The sequence below is a fragment of the Cavia porcellus genome, unplaced genomic scaffold (genome assembly GCF_034190915.1).
Source record: "Cavia porcellus strain 051 isolate PalLab524CR breed Dunkin Hartley unplaced genomic scaffold, mCavPor4.1 scaffold_13, whole genome shotgun sequence".
NCBI classification, from domain to species: domain Eukaryota; kingdom Metazoa; phylum Chordata; class Mammalia; order Rodentia; family Caviidae; genus Cavia; species Cavia porcellus.
In genome coordinates this window covers 45,466,243-45,489,833 of record NW_026947496.1, presented here as the reverse complement: position 1 = coordinate 45,489,833, position 23,591 = coordinate 45,466,243, and the positions used below count along the sequence as shown (strand labels likewise).

The 23,591-nt window shown below is 39.5% G+C and overlaps 1 long non-coding RNA gene across 1 annotated transcript; it reads left to right on the top strand.

The window, feature by feature from the left end:
* The first annotated feature begins 252 nt into the window (after positions 1–252).
* Positions 253–15,844, top strand: LOC134478549 (uncharacterized). Its single transcript, XR_010051257.1, has 6 exons — positions 253–455; positions 4,678–5,406; positions 10,999–11,124; positions 11,380–11,458; positions 14,095–14,156; positions 15,474–15,844. It is a non-coding gene; the product is annotated as an uncharacterized LOC134478549 (long non-coding RNA).
* Positions 15,845–23,591: the final 7,747 nt, after the last annotated feature.

The window sequence follows — 23,591 nt, the reverse complement described above, 5'->3', positions numbered from 1 at the left end:
CCCAGAAATCTACATTCTCAGTGCTTCTCACATCACAAGCAGAGGCAAAGGCGAGCAAGAGGTCCCACCTCCAGCCACAAATTGCCATTATAGCTAAACCCAAATTTCCCTCTGCACACAGATGTGTTTTATCAGCTGACTTGGGTTACAAGTGCCAACACAGGGGAGGTGAGAATGGGCTGGGTTTGGGTGGCTATTGGCACAAGTGTTCTGGGGAGTGACCTCGACAACGTACCTAATTGGTGAAACTCTCAAGTTAACAACAGCAAAATAACTCAGAAGTGTCTTGATGTAGCAAATGAGTGTGATCTGACCATCAACGATGGGAAAGTAGCCTCTCTTGAGAGTTTTAGACTTTTTTCAGAGATAGCATGTCGCAGATGCAAGAAACTGTTCATGCATGGAGTAGTAAGTCCAATTCTTTTCTTCTACTCACTGCATGTGCGGCAGGGGAGGTAGGTCTGTTGTGTGTTGTGTCTCTTAAATTTTACAAATCTTCTGTGTCCTGTATCTTTGTGTTCTTCTGTCTTGGGAGGTGGAATGGGAAATTACTACATTGCTGCAATACTGTGTCTTCCAATTCTTAAACATGTTATAGCCTCCATTTATTTAAGCTTCAAAGTTTTTCAACAATGGTCTTACAAGATGTTTATTAGATTTATTCCTTGATATTTTATTTCTGAGTGTGCTGTTTTAACCACCAATTCAAAAAATTAATTTCTTTATTGTTAGTGTTTGGTATGAAATGTCCTTGTAGTATTATGCTCATAAATTGAGTCTGGGGAGGTTTTCTTGTGTTTCTTGTGGATTTTAAATAAATGGGCATTTGTTTTTTCTTTCTCTCATGTGGAGAAGTCTAAGCCTGGCATTTTCTTATGGAGGATCTTAAAATATAAATTCTGTTTCTCCAATAGCACTGTTCACATTTTCTATTTCCTTTCTGGCACATTTGGCTAAGTTTTGTTTCTGTAAGAATTTTTGTTTTGCATATTCCTTGGGATAAAGTTGTTCATCATTTCTTACCTATCAATGTATGGAATTTGTAGTGCTGTCCTCTATTTTGTGACTTCTTTTTTTCCCCCTTTATTGCTTTTGCCAGGTTTTATCACACTGACCAGTCTTTTCAAGAACTTAATTTTGGCTTTGTTGACCCTTCGTGTTATATACTTGCTTCCATTTCATATTCTGTCTTCTTTGTTTTTGGATTATTTTTATTTATTTATTTTCATGGTACTGGGGCTTCATCTCAGGGCTTTGTGCAGGTTAGACAAGTTCTATCACTGAGTAAAACCCCTAGCTCTTTTTTTTTTTTTTTTGTTCTTTTCGTTTTATTTGCTTTTCTTCTTTTGAACTGTATTTGGTCATTGAATTTTCAGCCTTTAACCTCAATATATCTAAATTTACAAATTTTGGACCACCCAGCCTGATCATTTTTTACCCATTTTTAATAAAGTTAAATTGACAAATAAAACTAAAGCATACAAAGTGATGATTAAAAATACATATACATTTAAAAATTAACATAATCCAGTTATTAACATAATCAAGTTAGTTAACATTCATCATTTGCTACATGGTTATCACTTTGTGTGCTTGTGTATATTGAGAATGTTGAATTTAGAGAATTTCAAGTACGTAACAGAATGCTGTATCTTGGGTCCCCAGAACTCAGTCATTTTATAACTGAGAGTTTACACCCTTTGACCAACATCTTCCTATTTCCTCCGTGACACCACCCTCCCAACTACTGATAACTGCCACTCTACTGGTTCTGCATGTGACTTAAAAAAAATTAGCCCATTTACAACTAAAATCATGTAGTATTTTAGTGTAGACACAGCCACATAGCATTTCTGTCAACAATGGACCACACATACAGTGGTGGTCCTGTAAGATAATAACGGAGCTGAAAAGTTCCTATCACCTATTGACATTGTAATCACTCATGGTTATTTAAATTGAGTAGGAGGGCTAGGATTTAGCTCAATGGCTCAGTGCCTGCCCAGCAAGAGTGAGGTCCTGAGTTCAATTCTTGGTACAAACAAAACAAAACAAAACAAAACAAAACAAAACAAAACAGGAAAACAAACAGAGTGGGAGTAAAGTAGGTGTTGTAAAATTTACTATTTTTCTCAAATATATAGCAGCTGCTTATCTCTATTGCTGTTCCAGGATAAACATCTCCATAAAGTATTTTGATCACATTGACACTTAGCTAGTTCTCTACTGAATTCTCACAGCACCATTTACTAAAATCATCAGTTACTACTTATCTTATACTACCTCTGGCTCAAATCATCACCATTTTGTAGATGACTGCTTTACATTTTTAATCAAAAACTCCATGTGAGCTCTAATTACATCTTCATGCCTTTGTATCCTTAATGATAGCATTTTGAATAGAAAATTAAACAAATATGTGTTAGTTAATCAGATAGTTGGAACATAAGCTATGGCCTTATGAAGACTACTTAACTTATGATTCCTCATATATACAAACATAAGCACAAAATGGTTCTGGATTTTCATTTTAATTGATTGATCAATTTTTATTTATTGAATTGATGCATATCATGAAAGCTAAATATGTTTAAATATGCAAATAGAAGTTTGCAAACAATATCTTTTCTAAATAAACTTACCATTTATTGGTAGTTTAGTCCTATACCAATTAATGCACAGTGATCACTCTACATTAAAGTAGGATCTTTATTTTCAAAATAAAAATGCCATTCAAAACAGTTGGCTAGATTAAAATTTGTTATGGTGGACATAGGTGTCTCTGCTGAGAATCTTGTTTGCGTTTGATGACAGCACATTGGGTGTGAGTCTTTCATGCAGGTGAGAATGAAGAGGACTGTGTGGTTCCTAGCTGTTTTCTACCCTGTGTCCATGTGAGTGCTTTCCTTTGGTTTGCGGTTATAACCGAAGGCACGGAGACTTTTGTTGTGCATCACCTTATGGATTTGGTGATGTGTGAGCTCTAACTAGCCATCTGGTGTTGAACTGTGTTGCCAGTTTGGCCCATGGCTGCTTCTATTACTTCTTAGCTTTCTAGGGCTCAGCTACAGTTTGCAGTTCTGAAGAGGTAACCTTTGGTCCACTACGAGTTTTTGGAAGGAAACAATAACAATTACTAAAACCTATGATGGGCCAGATATTGTGTAAAATAAATTTCATTACTTTCCCATCTTGCAGACACAAAAGTGGAGGTTGGGAGTCTGGCCAAACTAGAAAACGGAGAAGCCAGGATACATTCAAGCATTCCAACTCTCACATTCTGGATTGTTTCCACAAGGCAACACTGACCATAGGCACTGCAGCATTCCTGCCTTAGTTTTACATAAATAAGCATTGATATATTTCCTTTATTTAGTGACCTCTAATCAGTAGCCAATTCCAAAATTGTACTTCTTTACCATCCCTCCTACTTTAGGCCTTGTCAGTCCCCTTGTCACAGCTTTATTTTAGTCTCTAGTGACTTATTACCTGGACCACTGCAAGTGCATCTCACATATCCTTTGTCTGTAACTGGAGGGTCCTCTAATTTCAAGTTCTTCACTGACTGATCATTGACTACAGGAAGAAGTCTAGGTGTCCCGGCTCTTTATAATCTCTCTAGTCTTACTGCTGCTGCGGCCTCTTTCACACTCAACTCATCACCAGGACCCGTTCTATAACTTCTTTTTCTGCTCTTCCACTTCATTGTGATTCCTTCACTGCCCTAAGATCTATCTCAAATGTTCCCACTTTAAGCAGTATTTCTTATACTACAAGAACTAACTCTCCACTCTATGGCTGTCTTCTGTTTAGAATTCTATTACAGAACCTAAGATATTTAAGAACACTGTAATTTATTTACTCTCTCTTTGTAAATATAAAATAAGTATATGTCTTTGTTTCTCGACTTTAGACTCTTTGGAAACACAGTTGATGCCATAAATGTCTTTGGTTTGTGCCTAGCAGAGAACTCGTACATTAAGCTTTAATAAATGTTCACTGGGATATTTAATTAACTTTCTCAAAAGACTTTGCAAAGACAGAAAACAATTCTTAACATCTCAAAAAAAAATGCTCTTCTGCTGTGGTAAAACAAAGCAAAAGCAAAAGCAACACTATTGTGTACTTGGTGTTTTAAAATTTAGTCTTTTTCAATTTGTGTGGGTAAAAGAAGAGAAGATGAAAAGAGATGGGGCTTGGATGGAGGTTTATAAAGAAAAGAGGATAAACCCAAGAGGACCAAGTTTCCAAGGATGGAGAGGGAGAAAGCTTCTTCACCAGGAAAACAAAGACAAGAAAATTGGATGTGACAACCGTGTTTAATTTAACATAAAGGTTATGTCATAAAAAAGTAATTATTTTGTTTTTGGTCATTTCTGCTATAGAAGGGCCTGCAAAATTATCAGTTGTCAATAGCCATGTGGAAAATCTAAGAAAGTACAGTGGGAAGATTAAGTGGATATGTGTTGAAGGGGCCAAGAGCAAGAGAAAGCAATGCAATTAGTGAAATCATTTAAAAAATAGTTTTGGAATGTTCTAGAATATCAAGATTGTCTAGAGATTTCCCATCCAACCCCACTCAGGTAAGGAGTTTAAAAGTGAAAATGAAAAATCTTTCAACAACAATTCCGATCCCTTACTTTTATGATCAAACTAATAATTTGGTTAATTTCCCAGGTGGTGGCACATGGCTATAATACCAGCACTGGGGAGGCTGAGACGGCAGGACCTTCACAGGTTCAAGGCCAGCTGAACAACATAGTGAGACCTTGTCTCAAACAAACAAAAAACAAATAAACAAAAATTAGCTTGTAGGAAATTCAGTAATATTTCCATTGCTTTCTGGACTTTCACCTTCTGTATTTGGCTTTCATGACATATTCTGCAGATCCACTACAATCAGCTTAATTAATTGTATTTTATGACTTTGGGTCAGAATGCCAGAATTTCTGTGCCAATTTTATTGTACTCATTGAAACCTCAAGAGTATATTTCAGATATTGGCTTTCAGACCTTTCTTTTTGAATACGTTGCTATTTACTTACCATGTGCCAAAGCCACCATGTCAATGTAATTGAAAACAAGCAAGAAGGAAACTGGATGGCTCAGATGAATGGAAATGTGATACAGACCCTTCCACCCACAACCCACTGGCTGGAATCCAGGAGAGGCTGACGGGGATGAAAAGTAATCACCATCTGATGGCTGGACAATGGTCTGTGCGAAATGAGCTGGTTATCTCAAGTCCAGTTCCTCATCGACAGGTGTTCATGTTGCAGTTTCTACCGTCAGTGACAGTAGCCCAGGATGTGAATGAGAGACCAAAGCTACCTTCTCTTTCATTTGAGCTTGCTGCCCATTTCTGACACAAGGAAACTTGGGCTTCTGCCCTGAACTTTATAGTAGGTAAGCAGAGAATGTGACTGTGAATGTTTCTCTCTTTTATATCCATGAGTGCTAAACTAATATGGAAAACAAGAATACTTGTTCAGCACTTTTGTTTATATGTTTAATTAAAGTTTCTGTGATCTTACCAAAGGAAAAAGGCAATATTAGAAAAATGAGAGCAATATGACTATTTTTGAACACTGTGATAATTTTCCCTGAACCCTTAAAATTCAATCTAGCCTTGAAAAACCACTGAAGAATAATAATGAGAATTCACTGCCCACATGTGTTGTAAAAGCTTTAGGAAATAACTAAATTCAGTATCAATAATATTATCCATTGGACCAAAGCTGAAGATTATTTCCCCTATTCATTTAGCAAAAGATTTTTCCAAACTTTATAAATATTGTTATGTCTCTCCAATGCATTACCTCACAGGTCTCTTCTGAAAGGTATCCAAATTCTACATTAAGGCACTTGTGGGGAAAGTAGAAAAAATAAATGATTTACTTTAAATGGGCTTTGGAAAGGGTATGATTACGGTCTGAAATGTATCGCACTGACATAGTAATACTGAACTTCCTAATGGATTCTTAAATTTTGAGTAAGCACTAAGTCCATTTATTGAACTCCTTTCTGTATGTCTAAAAGTTACAATAAATACATGTATTTTTTTCCCTGATGGACTTTCTGCACTGAAGGACGTCATGCATTAGTTGTTCGGGCTGTGCTCAAAAACTGCTGCAAACGCATAGCTGGATACCCAACCTGAGTGTTAGGAGAGTCAAAATATTTTTTCTGAGCTAATAAGCAAGTATGCGAACAGAGAGAGATTTGTTTGGCAACATAAAGAAAACTGGCTAAAGTACACAAAGTAAAATGTCCTTACAGATGGACGCAGCCTCAGCCCACGGCATTTTCGTGTGATCAGGTAAGCAGGGCTGCACCGTGTCCAGAAACAGGCGACCTTACACTCTGGTGGTGCCAGGCAGACAAATATACAGAAGAGCACACAATGGCCAAATTCAAACATGAATAGAGGGCTGGATTTTCATTGTTTGCTCACAATACCTCCTGGGTGGAAGGAAGGAAATAGGCTGTATTGCCTAATAACTCGAAATGCCCCCGAGAAAGAAAAACAGACAGATTCTCATTTTGGTGGCACACTAGCTCATGTGGCCAGCAGTTCCTGGTGATAAGTTTTTCCAGGGCTATTTTGCAGACCCTGCTCAAAGTCCGAAGCCATAAACCATCCATGTAGTCAGTGAGTCTGTCTAGCTGTGAGGTGTCCAATGGTATGATTTACAGTCTCCGCCAAGGAGACATCTGCATGGGAAAGTCTGCTAATAAGCTACAAACGAAAGAGACCAAGGATGGAAGAATGGTGATAAGCTATTGTTTCTCCACTTGGTTAGTTAAATATAAAAATGTATTTTCAGCTTGTAAAAGTTATGTTTGTGTTCTTGGCATACATTCTAATGGGGATAAATTTACATTTTGGCATTTGGTCAATAAGAGCAATAAAACCAGAGTTTTAAGATAGAGAAGGCTAGAAGTCATGTAACCTAAAAGCACGTAGACACTCAGATAAAGGCTGACTGATACTATGAAAGCAAAATACTATCACAGAAGGCTTCTCCTTGAACTCCATGACAAACTGAAACAAGATCATATATGAAGATCATTTGGTAATAGTTGCAAATTTTTTATCTTCCAGTGTAATGGACAATTTTATTTTTATTTGCATAAAGTTATTGGCCTTCAAAGAATAACACTGATTCTAACTCTCATGATTTTGTCCTTAGAATTTTCCAACTTTACTTTCCCTTCAGTGCCTTCACGTGGCAGGCAGCGGGGCAAAGCTGTTTTCAGGGTCTCTATAAAGTTTTATTGCTTTAGAGGACAAACCACTATGTGTAGCATAAACAACAGTGCTGATGTTTCTCTGCCCCATCATTCAATTAGCCATCTGAAAAGGAATTGGTAGTTAATATTGTCTAGACATTCATTCAAGCACATAATTTTGAATGATTAATGTGGTAGGTGTACATGCAATGTATAGATATAAGATACATACAAGACACATAATACTTGCATATATAACATGTTTAGAACCTTCCTAGAATTCTTATATTTTTTAATAATAACTTTTTAAAAAGTAGAAAGAAGGCAGAAGATCTTTGACTATCTACCATGAGGTAGCTCTTTCTAGTAATGAATTATGAATTCTCTTTTTTAACAACTGAAATATGCTTTAGTTTGTTAATTGTATGATATTTCCTTGAACCCTTAAATCAGACATAAGAACCATACCTCTCATACTGTTTTGTAATGAGTCATTTGAAAAGTCATTAATGTCATTTGCAGACTTTGTATCCTAATTAAATTTCTCTCTCTCTCTGTTTTTTTTTTTTTTTTTTTTTTGTGTGTGTGTGTGTCAGGGATTGAACTCATGGCTTTGCACTTGCTAAGCAAATGCTTATGCCGCTGAGCTAAAACCTTTGGCCCTAATTAAATCTTAAGCAAATGAACTTTCTAAATGTTGAAGTGCTTTTCGGGGATCATGTATATCAATGTTTTGAGCTATATATGCACATAAATTACTGACATTGAAGATAATGGTGACAGGTAAGCAATCAGCATGTGTTATGTGTACATGGATTATACACAGAATATTGATTTTGGACCATTAAAAGAAACACCATTAATTTGATGGTAGACCCAAGAAAAATCAATTGGCTCTACTGTTTCACCTACTAAAAGAATCCTGTTTGATTTGTCCACTTTCTTCTATCATTTCCATCTTCATAAGAAAATCCCTTTTTTTAAAAAAAAATTGCTTTAAGCTTGATAGTTTAAATGGGAAAAAATGAGTGATTCAGTACCTTGATCACTTTTAGGCAAAACTCAAATTGAGCTCTTCTGAGGAAGGACATTATATTATTTTCAAAATGAGTAAGAGTCTTGAATCTTTCATTTAAATTAGCTCTCTTTTATATATGGCCTCAAAAATACCTTACCTTCCTCCCACACCCACATTCACCTACTACTTTTTCAGTTTAAATTCAATGTCTTCAATTTAGGAACACTTACAAAAATTGTAAGACATCCTAAAATGAAAGAAACTAAGAAATTACCATTTTATCATCTTGTATAAGTCCTAAATAGGAAGCAAGAAGTTCAGTCCTAACTTGGGGTCCCTCCTGAAGCAGCCCTAAAAATTTCTGCACAGTTGAGATGGATGCATTATTTTGACTATATCTTACGATTTTTGGCAAATCCACCACATTGCTGCAAAATAACAAAAATTGGTAAAAAATACATATAGCCTTACCAAAGCTGAGAAAATCATTGAATTATTCCTGATATTTCAAATCCTTCAAACTCTGTCTTAGAAAAATGATGCCTGTGGCTATACATATAGGCATAGATTTTCTACGAAACAATACGTTTTTGATATAATCAAGAAATGAAGCACAGAAATGCTTATCAAAAAGCACTGACTTTTTCACAGCCTCACCAAAATCTAGATCTAGTTGGAAATAAAATTCTAGTGGGATAGATTCCATATGCTTTACAAGCTGTCCAATATTTTTCAGTCTGCCCTATGAATCAGATTTTTCTCTCGACCTATTTTGTCATCTTTATTTACTGTCTACTTGACCCCTGCAACCTTTTCGTAAGTGGGAAGGAATAGGCTGGTTTAAATTCCCAGGATCTGTTTGGCAAGGTGAAGGATTTGCGGGACTGGCAGTAGGTAGGTGGTGGAGCAGGCTGAGGCCAGTAAAGGAAGGAATGCAACCCAGGTCCGGGAGTGGTGTCGAAGGGCAGTTTGTTTTCTATACCACTTCAGGTGCACAGAAGCGGCATGTAGCTGGGGTTGGTCTTCACTCCTGAGAAGTGGGAGTGGGGCTTCAGACGGGGCCAGAATCATTCTTGAGTGCAGACAGCTACAGAATGAACTGTCAAAGGAGAAAACGAGAGATTTTCAGAGCAAATGGGAGCTCTTCCTCACTGACACCACCGAGAGTATGTAGGCTACTTTCTAATAACGCTGATTAAATTATAGCTGGGGTTTTGTCTGAAATTTGTCTTATGACTGACTCATTGTACCTACCTTCACTGGCTCTGCAGGCCTTTTCGTGTTTCCCTTTTCCCTGTGCAGCCCTCTTAGAGGAAGCCCAAGGAGGATAAGCATCTAGCCTGGCATTCATAAAGGTTGTTTTCTATTGGTGCCAATCTTGAAAAGGGAGAATCAGAAACCGCTAAGTGAGAACCCAGCACTCTCATGAGGAGAGATGAGGGAGAGGGAGGGGAGGAAAGCCAGAGGAAACACACACACAGCTCAGATGTCTCCCATTTTTCCATATTCAGGAGGGAGCCCGTGGTGAAGAGCTCAGAAGGGTGATACTGTGATTAGGAAAAAACAACAAAACAACGGACACAACCTCCTCTATGAAGGCAGCTTTGTTCTGTGGTGTAATTTAAAAAGCAATCAAGGAAATGAATTTACGGTGGAATTTCTTCACCTCTTAAGGTTGCCTGGCCAGATATAAGGGATGTAAATTGGCCAGCAGTCTGCTGCAAACAGCACAGCTCTACAATCAGAGGCTGTGATGGAGTTAAATAAAGACATAATAGAGGCCAGAAAAAATAATAAGCAATGTAATCACTTGGTTCATCAAAAGATTACATAATAAACAGGAAATGATTAAAGGCAATATCACCAAAGGACATCCCTCAGATGGTGTGCTTTATAAAGAACACACTCATCCTATAAAACCTGTGAAGTTTATAATTATAATGATTTACTGTAAAGCAATATATAGTCCACCCATACCACCATAAAGTTTTTGACAAGCCAAACTCCCTATGAACTAACATGCTTCCAAAGGGGGTCTCACGTGCTCCCATTCTTCTTACTGGCACCATTAAAATTGACAGTGAAGGCCACGAAGGCAGTTACTTACCTGTGAAACTGAAAGGGCATTTGTTTGCAACCCAAGTAGGTGGCACTATAGGGGCTATTGGCCCCTCTGGTTAACTTTCTCATTGTGTATCTGCCACATTCTCCAGCAGGGACATAGATTGAGGAAAATGGAACGAAGAACACTAAACTAACCATATTTGATCTGAAAAACTGTAACTTTCCATATCCAATATGACTAAGCCTTTGGGAAAATTTAAAAATTAACCAATGAATAAGAACTTAGAACACCTTCACAATAACAAAGGGATTCGGTTAACAATTTGTCTTTGGACGGGGTGCACAGCTCAGTGGCACAGAGCCTGCCTGGCAGGCATGAGGTTGTGAGTTCAATCCCTGGTACAAAAATAAATAAAAATTTGTCTTTGGTTTGGGTCTTTGAGATAAATCATTTTAGAGCATTTAAGATTTTAATTTGTAAGGTGGCTTCCCTTTACTTTGATGGAGCCATACATAGCAGAATTGTATTGAAGCTGCAGTTGGTGCTTGGAGTGATTTTAACTTTTCACATGCAAGTGGATTTAAAGCCTGTTTCTTCTTGTTGTGCAGTGGACTTCTCAGTTTGCTACTGCAGTATCCCACCAGGCTTCATGTGTAAAATAAAAACCATGCCTTATTTTCAGGCACGGAGGGTATGCATACCGCAGTGTAACTTCTTGCACATGTATAGGTGATAATGACTTCCTAAAAAATAAACAACTCGCCTACAAATTTTCAAAGACCACCTGAAGCACAGCTTCAAATCACAGGTAAGATGATAATGCACCAGCGCATGGGCAATTTTGCATTTTGCTTGTGTTGGGATGGGCAGTTGAGCTCTTACTTTGGTTTTCCATTTGGAGGACATTTATATGTCAGAAGATTAGTAAAATGTGTACAAATGACATTGCCTTCGGTGGCTTGGTATATTCATAAACCACGCATAATTAAACATTCTTTTACTGAACAGGTATCTTTCTAGATTGAATTAAGCAATAATTTGTTCCGTTATTGTTTCCTCAAAGCAATTGCTTCCTGTGGCAACTGTATTGTACTGCAAGGCATTCGGAACAGGCCTGTCTTTTAGCTTTATAGAATGCAAGGGTAAGCACAATTTGGGAACACTATAGGAAAAGACCAAGAATGGAATTCAGAATACAAAGGGACAGGAAGCCATACATCATCATACAAAGTAACGTTATGACGTGGTGGCATTAGAAGGGACTTCAATAGTGCTGTAAGCCGTAGCCAAAAATACAGCAAGAGCTTGAACTTAGAGATTGACTCCAAGCCTGTCTTGAATGGCCCCTGGACACCTTGGCCTCTGTTTATATAAGTCTTTGTTTTTCTCTGACAGTACCAGGAACCTCACATTTTCCTACTCTGAGTATATTTCTGTATTCATTGTCCCTGTAATGCTCAGTTGCGTTGACTAGTTGACAGCTTGGCTGCATGGATGAAAGATTCTCTATTGACCATCTTCCTTGTCTTTTTTCTCTGCTTATTAAGTTGAATTCAATTCTATTATTTTTCTGGCCAACTCTGTACAAAGCTACCCCCTCCAGAAACTATGAGAGAACTGAACTTGGTTTACTCAACTAGGCTGAATTTGGTGGTGAGTCAGGAATATTCCGTAGGAGAGGAGTCATAGTGATTTGGTTGAGACGGAGTTTCTGGGTCCCATCCCAGCTCTTCTGAAAGCTTGCTGTGTGACTTTTAGGTAAGTCATAACCTTTCTGTTTTTAGTTTCCTGAAAAGTGGTGATAAAGCCGCAATGCTTTTCATCCATCTACCTCTGAGGAGTTGTGTGAAGGTTAGTTAATTAATTGTCAAGACTGCTGCATATGGGGTGTGTTAAGGAAATGTCAAAAAATGGGACAAACCAGGAAAAGAAGAAAAAAGGAGTGATTACGGAATAATTGCTAATTTTTCAACATCTTCAAGTTTCTAGGGCAGTTGTCAGGTAAATTTCCTAAATTTAATCATGCTAAAATTATGCAGGTGTCAGGTTGGTTATTTTTAGCATCATCTGCTTCTATGGGCTTCTAAGTAGGAGTCTATTGGTTTAATTGTTGTATTTAAGTCTCTGCCAAGTAAAGCAAGCTCTGGAGGGACTGTGGGCTGCAAATGTAAGCTTCCCTTGACCATATGCTTAAGGATATATTCAATCAATGGTCATGAAAAAGAAAAAAATGTTAGTACTTTCTTTGGGAGGCTAACTGCCTCCAGCCAGGTTAATTAACTGGTAGAAAATTGAAGAAGTTGGGACAATAAAAACTACCACTTCTTGAGCACTTGAGATGATCCAGGAACACAATTTACATTACTTTGTGTATCCAGGAAAGCAGCCCATCAGAGCTTCTGCTCCCTGACGCCCCTCTCACGGCATTTCCTTGGCAACCTATGCTAAGAACTTAGCCATGGCTAGGGGCAGGTGTGGTCATGGGCCCAGCAGCCTGGAGCTGGTTCTCAGGGGTACAGACTGTGAACCATTGGACCACATTAGTGTTGGGCTTTGATCAAGTGGGCCAACTGATACTGGACCTAAGAAACATGTAATTAGGCATTCAAGTTCAACAGAAGAGACTGAAACGTCAGCTGACTTGATGGTTCCAGCAGGTCATTTAATAGAAGATAGCGTGGCTGGCCTGTATAATTTAGTTTTGAGCATGTAAATATTCATTTACCTGGAGACATAGCAGGAAGAAGGTACAGAGTATAGATTTGTAAAACTTTGGAGCAATTGCTGCTTATTTAGACAGGTTTGGTGGAACTAGGAAAAAATGAGGAAAAGGATGCACGCACATATGTGTGTATCAGTATCTTCTTTGCTTATTTATTCTGTTTCTGCTTGGACAAATTGGAGGGAAGTACAGAGCAGGAGTCCATCTTCTTTCTGATGTGTAAAAGGTTTAAAGACCTTATAGGGTTCACGGTTGCTAAGTCAACCAGAACACTTCCTGAGAATTAGATTGGGGATCATCTCATTCCACTGCTGGAGGTTGGAGATTTCTGGAGACCCTTCTGGGTCACATAGTGGGCTTATGTGTTAGCTGCAAATAGAAGTTCACTTCTTTAACTCTCAATATCCAGAGTACCATTTATGAAAAGTGAAAACAACCTTCTTTCCCAAATGGTTGGAGCAGTAAATGTGTAGAAACCATAGCCTGTCAGAGTACAACCTGCCGTGTACAATCAGGGTCATTTGTGAATAGTTACAAAACATAAAAAGTTGGTGTATTTTGGGACACATAAGAGTAAAAACACCAAAAGAGGATGTTTTCTTCCTTCTATAAATACCTGCATCTCTTCAAGGCATTCAGGAGGCCTCCTATCCAGAGTTGACAGTGTGGGCGGCGTGCATCTCCACCTCAGAGGTTGAAACGAAAACAACACACACGCGCGCGCGAACACACACACACACACACACACACACACACACACACACACATGAGCGCGCACGCCACACATATCATGGGGAGAAGCATTTCTTCTTGTCACACATATGTTGTGGAAAATGTTCGCGGAGGCGGGGACCTGAGAGTGTTTATGTGGGAGTCACAATGCCTGGATCTTGAGGTACCAGGCGAGTGTAGGTAACTCAGCCAAAAAGCCACACGCGCTCTGCTATTTATAGCTTCCCGTGGTGAAAAAGTAAAACCAAAGCGCAGCTTCTACCTGCTGTTCCCAACTGAAGCTGACAAAAAACGGATAAGACCTCTTTTTGGTTACCTTTGTAGTTTCAACGGACGCATTTATAGAAGTGATGACTTAGCGGGTCCCCATCCGACCCCTCGCACAGGTGAGCAAGCCAGGCCTCCAACCCCTCAACAGTCAGCCTCCTTCCTCCTCCGGAAATGCTGTCCTTAGGTCCCTGGCCATGGGGAATGCATCGGATTTTTGTTTTGTTTTGGTTTTCAGGGGGAGTTTATGATTTACAGTCAAGAGTGTTCTTTTTCAGATTCACCCAAATCAATGGCGAAGGAGTATGTAAAGCATTGGACTCTCAGAGCTTTCCATCTCCTCTCTGACACTTACGTGCTAAACACACACACACACACACACACACACACACACACACACACACCACACCACACCACACAGATTGCACAATATTCACCAAAGTACTACAAACAAAACAAAACTAGTACCGGATCAGAATCGTGTCTTATAAACAAGACCTCAATGCTAGCAGAGGACGAAGCCCTGCTCTTTCTTAAGTTTCTTAGCATCCTGGACTCCAAAAATCCAGGTACCTGGATTCCAAGGCACTCATTAGCCTCACAGGATGCCAGGGTGGGTTTTCTTAAGGCTTTTGTCTGCTATGAGAGCACATTACTATTAGAATTGTTGAGAAGAGCTCACAATCTTTGCAAAAGAATCAGGACCCTGGGTGGCAGTGGGAGCAGGGGAGGGCTGAGGCATCGCACCCCACCGCTCGGCCCCCAGCGCGCTGGCGGGTCCCCAAGCCTGGCAGCTCCCCAGGCAGCGCTAGCGGTAAGCAGGAAGCTGCGGCCAGGGCTGAGTCGCTCAAAAGCTACTGGAGCTAATAGATTGTGGTCAAGAGGAGAGCGGCAGCATCTCGGTAGTGATGGGAACACTCAAAAGCATCGTCAAAACAGTTGCAGAAACATGCTGAGCTCTGCACTCCTCGTGGTGCCTGCTGCAGCCGGGCTTGGAGTTTGCTGGAAGCGCTGCAGCCTGGCCCCGCCCCTTGCCTGTGTCCAGCCCCTGCCAGTCTTATCCAGCCCAGCCCGGGTGAGAACGGGGTGGGGAGTAGGGGGCCCTGGAGAGGGAGGAAGGGAGTGCAAAATATTGCACGCACCAGGCTGTATGCAGAGGAGCAGCTTGTTCTTGAGTTCCCTTGCCCGTCAGGTTGGGCAGTGCTTACTCCTCGCCCTGTTTATTGTACTCTCCCCGTCTCCATTAGAAACACCATTTATTCCTGATGTAAACATGTGGGGTAGTAACTGTAGGCTCTCAAAGCCCGGGAAGGTAAAGTGCGTTGGGAACGAGGCGCCTTCCAGGAGCTGGCCGGGGAAGTGAGCATTCTGACTAGCACAGAGGCAGCCCTACCTGATTCAGCCTATTTTTGCTCTCCTGCTCTTTATTCGATTAGCTTAGAATTACTCTCCAAACCGAGGGGCTACAAGGACACACAGCCAAATAGTGGAGAGGAGGTGGAGTGGATATGACTCTGAACTAGTGACCCAGTCGACACGGGAAGTTCTTCTTGGTTCCGAACCAGGATGACCTATCACTTGATCACAGCCAACAGCTCACCATCCCTCCTCCCCAAAGGCCAACCCAAGTCCCTGAGCCCAGCCCAGAAGCAGGGAGAAGAGCACAGAGGTGGCTGTCAGCTCCAAGGTGCACCCAAGCATCCTGGCATGGGGGATTTAAAGCCTTCTTAATACATCCATAATTTATTTTATTATTTTTATTTTACTCTTTTGCCTTTTAATTGTGATAAAAATAAATTTTACCATGTCTACCCAATTTTAAGTGTTCAGTGACATTAAGTACTTTCATGTGTGTGTAGGGGGGGGCTCTTTAAATAACACTTAAGAGAACTCTGCAGAGCTGGGTGTGATTATGCACACTTGTAATCCTAGCACTCAGGAAGCTGAGGCAGGAGGATTACTGCAAGTTCGAGACCAGTCTATGCTACATAGTTCAAGGCCAGCATGGACTACATAGTGAGAGCCTGTTTTACGAAACCAAGAAAATATATCTTTATGTATCTTTCCATTGTATGTTTGTTCAGGCTTAGTTCTGTACCTCTAACTGCTTCCTGCCAAAATTTGGATCCTTTAGTTTTATAACCTGCTTCCTCCTCTTTGTCTTCCCTAAGATCTTAAGTGGGTTCCCAAAATGAGGATCTTAATGAAGCCACTTGGTTTGTGGTATGGACAGGGTGGCTTAGGGCCTTCCTTTCTGTCAACATCTTCTATCCTTTCAAGCTCAAGGAATTTGTTGAGTCAACAACCCAGATGTGCCTTGCTCTTGGGTATCAAGGGGAGGTGGGAAAATAGAGAAGTCAAATTCCTGATCTTGGTTTAAAGCAAATTAGAGCTCAGGAAAGCAGCACACCTCTCCTTGTACTCCCACTCCGACCTTGATCACAGATCAGAAGACTGGCTTATAGCAGTAACTGCACCTGCAGCTCCAGGCTTGCTATTCCACAAGGGGGTTGGGGTGGGGGAGAGGGCATGCCTAGCTCTTTCCTGGACATGGAGGAAGAAGAGAGATTAGAGCATCATGGAATTCTTACCTTTTTTTAAATTTTTTTGTCTTTTTACTAGACAAGGTCTCACTGTGTAGTTCAGGCTCGCCTTCAACTCACTTTGTAGCTCAGAGTGTCCTCGAACTCACAGCGATCCACCTGTCTCATCCTCCTGAGTGCTGGGATTTCAGACGAGCACTTCCACACCTGGTGATACATCTTTTTTGAAAGAGGGACAAAGACAGCAAAATTTGAAGGTGTGTGAAATTGAGTTTTTGTATTAAGATTTCTAAACATATCTTACATTGCTTGACTCTTCCAAACCTAAGAAGGCCTTAGGGACCTGTTCATCTAAAGTCCTTCAATTTGTTAAAAAACAAAATAAAACAAAACAAAAAGGTTGCTGAGGTCCATAGGGCCACATAAGCTCTGGTGAGACTGCCCGGCTGACTAGGCTGACTACAGCTGAAGGCAATCTTGGTTCGTTCAGTGGAACTTTATTGAGCACTTATTACAAGGTAGACTGAGTTCTAGACCCTATTTTCTCACTAATGGAAAAAGAAGCAAAGACCCTACCCTCACTTAGCTTAGTGTGCTAGACCCTGCTCTAAGTACCTTGAGTGTATTAACACATTTCACCTCTCGACCACCTGGGATTTTCTCATCCACACTTTAGAGAAGATTGAGGCACAGGAAGGAAGTTGCAAAACTTAAATGCACATTTAACAGCCTGACTCAGGGTGCATGCTCTCAGCGATGATGGTGGCTTATACACATGTGCATGAAAATACAGACTGTTTATTCTTGTAGCTCTATTCTAATGCCAAAACTGAGTCCAAAAGCTTCATATTACATCCTATCACTTCATTTGCTTTGAAAAAGCCAGTTGGCTGGGATCAGGACAGATGTCTCTGAAAGTTACTTTGTATTAGAAATCTACTTCTTGCAGTCCACATCTCTCAATAGGCAGGTGTAGTCTAGTTTTTAGTTGTGTCGGTGGAGTTTTACAAAGCACTTTCATACAGTTTCCTTGAGTCCTAACACAGTCCTTTACCTCTACTTCACAGATGCACATACCAGGCTCAGAAAAGTCAAGTGACTTCTCCAGTGTCACTCAGCAAATCTGGAACCCAACCCAGGCTCTCTGAGCTTATTTCCTGCTAGTGACAGAGGCTCAGTTAATTCAGCGAGAAATAAATTGGCCCTTCCTGGATAACAGCAGATGTTACTCACTCACATGGGACTGTCAGATGTTTAACTGGGGAAGGACAGAAGATTGCTATCTTATATCTCAGAGAACTTGATTCCAATAGCTTTCTCTTACTTTCATTAAAAGAAAAAAAAAAAAAAGATATCCAACTGGAAAGGCAGGGACAGACCCTGATTTGTAATAGTAACGTGGATTAAGGCATCTTTCTCAGAGAATGTCTATCTGATTGTTTCCTCCCATCTCATCAGAGGTAAGAGTTTTGAAGAGAAGACTCTGAAAAAAATAAAAGACTTTTCATGTGCCTTTGAATACGCTTTCTTACACTGGGCTTTCCTACACTATACCACAAAATGTGGTAGAAAGTGGAAAGATGGAATTCAGCTCCATGTTGAAACACTCTCTTGCTAGGGTATGAACAGTTCTGGGACGTCCTGGAAACAAGTTTGTTAGCCTTGGTACAGACCCATTGTGACTTTTCCCTTGTTCTTCCCTCCCTCCTTTTTCATCTCTTTCCTTCCAAATATTTTCCCCTTAAAGAAGGGTCATTTCAGAAATAGAGACACTGTCCCCCCATTCAAAATAAAAACAGATTTATTAAGTCTCAGAGAGCATGTATTTTGACATACAGCCTTGTAACTGTCTTAGTGAATGGGAAAACAGTGAGAACTTTGAAGAGTTCTTTGGCTACTAAGATGTTTGTATCTAGGCACATATGATAACTAAGGAAATGGATTACAAACTTTTCATCCTAAAATTAGGTCACACACTGTCTGTCTACTTACGACCTCATTCCAGCAACGGGAAGCAGACAAAGTCTGTGTTTTTGGATTCCTTGGGGCATTTTCCAGGGTTGACTTTCAGTTACAGCACATGTATAGAAATGTTTCCACCTGTGACCTCATGGCAGAAGCACATGGCTCCTTGAGAATCATCTAGAACACTTCAGAACAGCAAGTGTTGTGGCCTTTGACATTAAGTGCACAGGACTAAGCAAACCTTTCCTTGAGGGATAAGATCTGAGACTGCTTTCTGGAGCCCTTAAAGGAAACTGAGCCAAGTTCTTCAAGCACAAATGCCACCCTGGGTCCCTTCAAACAGATGTCATTGTGTTCTTTATTGTAGCTGTCACAGGTCTCAGTAACTTGCTTTTTAAAAATTGTGACAGGAGAGCAGATTTCATGTTACGTGTTTCTCAAATAAACTGCTCTGTGTAAACCACCGCACTGTTCACAGTAACCAGTGTGTGGGACCCCGATCTCTAAAACTTGCTCATCTCACCTTAGCTGAAACTCTGTGCCCATTAAGCAGCAGCTCTCACTTTTGCTTCCTTCTTCCCCAGCAAACATCATCCTCTTGTCTGCTTCTACGGGTTTAACTGCTTCAAATACCTCATAGAAAACAGTTTGGAGGTTCCCTTAAATCAATAAAAGCATCAATAAAATTGATCAATCAGAAGATCAATCATCTAGAAATCCCACTTCCGGTTGTTTTTTCTATACAAGTAATTTAACGTCTACATTGTTAACAATGTTCTACACAGTGCCGCTCACAGTGCATTTGGAGTGACCTTTGGTAGAGCCGATGGATCCCTTTGCAGGGAGATAAACAGTTTCACAGCTTCATCTCTGAGAAGTGAAACTTCCGTCAAATCATGTATTCAGCCCCCTATTAATGGAAAGGGAAAGTCCTGTTTTAATGTAAACACATTTAAAACAAACCAAAGGATGGGAAATGACGGCAGAACTGTGGCGCAGGGTCTCACCAAAGACAAATACCTAGAAACCAAACTTTGTAACTGTATGACGTTTTCAATATCATTCAACAATGATTTCAATATACTTCCTATGAGTTTATATCCAGCTAAGAGGATATAGATATGTTTAAAAATCATACTCAATCAGTCTATGTTAGGAGTGAATGATCCAAGACTCCAACAATCTCGGTTAGGACTAGGCTTGAAAATATGTCTAAGAAGGCAGATACTCTCCCCTTCTTCTTTTGTAGAGAAAAAGGTGTAAATTCCATTTATATTGTAAGTTCCACTACCAAGACCAAAAAAAGAAGATATTCTGTTTTCCTTCCACCGCGCAATTTCCACAGGTAAAATGGAATATGTACCCCATCTATAAACACCTGGGCTGGGCCAATCCTACTGACATTCACCTTGTTGCCATCTTTGCTTCTTACTGTTGTGTCAGGAAGAGAGACTTGACTTTTACTGGTGCTTTCCATTTGTAAGTTTTCTCTTTAATTTCCTTAGAGTCATTTTCAGAATCATAAATTACTCTTCGACCCTTTCATGTTCCTCTGCCCCTCCCTGTTTAGACACAAGTCTTCTCAGTAGTGCCCTCCAGTTCTAGCCTGTGCTTTGCTGCTACCCAGCTGTGTGGCTTTGGACAAACCACTCCATCTTTCCGGGTCTCTTGTTTTCTCATCTCTGAACTAAGGGTGTTAGGTTAGAAGGGACATACCTGAGTTCCTGGGAAATCTAAAAGTTATGTTTACTAGGACTTGTTGGTGATTTGCACTGACTACCAAAGATGCAGGCATCACAAGATTTTGTTTCGGCAATGGGAACTCACGGGTAAGTTTGTAAGATCAAATCTTAGGGAGAGGGTGAGATTGATGGCTTTCTTGAAAGAATTCAATATTAAGTTTAATTGTCTCTGATGGTATTTTAATTCTAGCACATAAAACTAATATTTTCCATTTTATTTCTTACAATTTTGTAAAAATAGAAGTCAACCGTGTTGAAATCTAGATGTGTCTATCTAAAAAGGCTTTGAAAATGAAGTCTTTCAGACAGAACTAGAAAGCAACTAAAGGTTTTCCCCTTAATTAGGAAGGTGCCTACAAATATGTCATGTGATAGTCATCTACCTGGGTCATTTCTGAGCCTTGTAGCTGCCACCATTGCTCTAGATGCTAAGAACAGGGAGTCCAAGTGTTAGTGTTCTTTTTTTTTTTTTTACTTGTATCAGTGTAATCTCTTCTGTTTTCCTTTGAACACCATAGAAGGTTTACGATTCATATTCATCTGGAGGGAAGAGAGGAAAAGTAGAAGTGGCAGAGGGAGAATGATGACAATTCATTTTCATCTTTCAGTTTAGTTTATTAAAATATTATGCAGTTATTTATTACTCTATGAAGGTGACTGTACACTCGTATATTGGAGAGGGTCAGGCTAGTATTGTGGAAGTGATTGTATAAAAATACAGTTCTTAGATTTTGTTCCACTTAAGCATAGACACTGTCAAGGAATAGAGTGAAGTTTAATTCTTCAGTCTTAAATGGAACAGGTCAGAGAGTTCATTCAAACAGAAGTGTGGGTAACTTCTGCATGCAGCAGGTTTGACGTTGCTTTGGGATCAGTAGATGAGACTGACTTCATGCACACTTCATTCGTCTTTTGAAAGGAGAAACATTGCAGCAGAGCTGAGGCTCTGGCTCTGATCTTAGGCCCTAATTAATGGATTCTACCTTCTGCTTCTCTGTGAAGGGGATGTAAAATTTATAAGGTATTTACAAGGTATTGTGAGAATTCAATTGTGTATTTATGTATTAATTCAAAATATGCTATAACCCCCTTTCATTTTAACAGGGAAGGTGGATTGGATAAAAATCTACAGACTAGGACTCTAGCTCTTTGACTTTTGCTGGGGAGTATGTTTGTGACCTTGCTCTCCACTGTTGCACTCAAATATTGAATCACTGGTTCCACTGTAAATTAATTTCACTGACTCCAATGGCCTGCTTTAGAACTGCCATCCCATTCTCTTTCTTGGGTCAGCTGGTTCTTCCGTTTTTCACAATCACATCTCTGAATGTTTTACCACTCTTAAAACCTTTGGTCTTTTACTTTCTCCTGTCCCATTCTATCCTGCTTCTTCTATTTCAACTAATGATCTTGACCTTTATATTATAAATAAAATAAAAATGATCAGATGGGAACGTCTTCAAGTTCCTGTTACCCAAACATGAAAAATAATTTTGTCTATGCTTATTATTCTTTCTTTCCTCTGCTAAAGCAGAAGAGGCCTCTATTCTCAGAGCTAAAACCAATCTTCATCCTTGCTTTGTTTCCCACCCCCCACCACCTTCTTGGGAAACTTACATTATTGATGGTTCTTTTAAAAAAAAAAAAATTCAGTCTCTGTCTCTCTGTCTCTTGTCTCTTTCTCAATCTCTCTCCTGCTCATCTTTCTAAGGCATAAAATTATACTTGCTTCCCTCAAGTCTTCAAAATCTTTTCCTTGAATTTCTTTTCTTCATTTCTGTCCTCTAGTTTCTTTAAAAGGTTATAGTCCATTTTCTTAGTTCTCACTCAACAAAATCTTGTTGCTTCACTACAGTTTTCCTTAATGTTACCAGGCACTTCCATGTTGCTAAAACCAGTGTTCATATTTAGGAAGGAGTCATCTCTACTTGAATATTTCAAAGGCACTTGAACCCAATATGCCCAGCTTTGAATCCAGAATCTTTTCCTCTAAGCCTGACATTCTTTTCCCCAAACCCATTTAACATAAGTGTATGTAGCGAATGGTACTGATGGTTACTAATTTTCTCCCTTGCTGGCCCTTTTGTTTCACTTTCCGTGTATCTCTTGGATTCATCCACTCCCTCCCAGTCCATGAGGTCCTTGTTATGTTGTCATCTCTATCATAGACAGTTGCACTATCTCAGTGACTGGTTTTCATACACTCTAAGCTGCTTTCAGCACAAGAGTCAAATCAGTCTTTCTGAATTATGCATCGCATCGTACTCCTTTCTTGGCTTTCATTGTTCTGGGGCTATAGGAGCATACTTTTTCCTATGCTTGAGATGCTCTTTTCCCTTTATGTTTTTTAAAATTAACTATTTTCAGTGACCACTTCATGTGATTTAACTGCATCTGAATTCCCCAAACCCAAGTTGATAACGGCTGCTCTTATCACTGTGGTGAAGTCACATTGATGTGATTGTTGGATTTATCTAGACAGACATTATTTCCTGAGAGGTAGCGCATATGTCTTTGACTCATCAGTGAATCTCCCATGAAAGAATAAGTTCACAAGCAATGGATTTCTTGAAAACTGTGTACTTTTTTAGGTCAAAGACAGAAGAAAGAGAACAGAAACATCTGCTTATTTCTGTTTCATCAATGTGGAAAAATTCCTCTCCTGTAACAGGGACAATTGGCTGCTCATCTCAAATTTATGTATCTCTTTGATAGTTTGGGATAACTGCAGAGAGGCCATGCCTTTCCAGCTCCGCTGCATTGAAGTGTGGGAATGTGATTGTTGTTGCAATGAGATACAATGTCTCAAAAAAAGTGTAACAATTTGACCCTCTGTTTACTTACTTTTATAAATAAAGTTTTATTGAGACAGACTGTGCTCTTTTGTTTGCTCATCATATTGAGTGGAAGTTGCACTGCAAAAGCAGAGTTGAGTACTACAGTTGCAACAATTGTATGACCCTCAGAGACTAAGTATTTACTATTTTGTCCTTTACTTAGAAAGTTTGCCAATACTTGGTCTATTAAATTAAGCAATTGTAAATTTGGTGTTTAGTTACTATGGCAAAGAAAATTATCCTAACTAATATACTTCAGTCTATGTATTATACCTCTTTGTAGCCTTTCATTAGCAAATGCATCCTTTCACCAAGTATTTATTGAATATTTTCGGTACCAAGAACCCCAAGGTGAATGAGAAATGGTTCCTGCTCTCAAGAAGCTTACAGTTTTTCTAGGAAGATTGATGAGGAAAAGACATAAATAAATTAGCAATTAAGATACTGATGTAGTGGTGGTAAGTGTT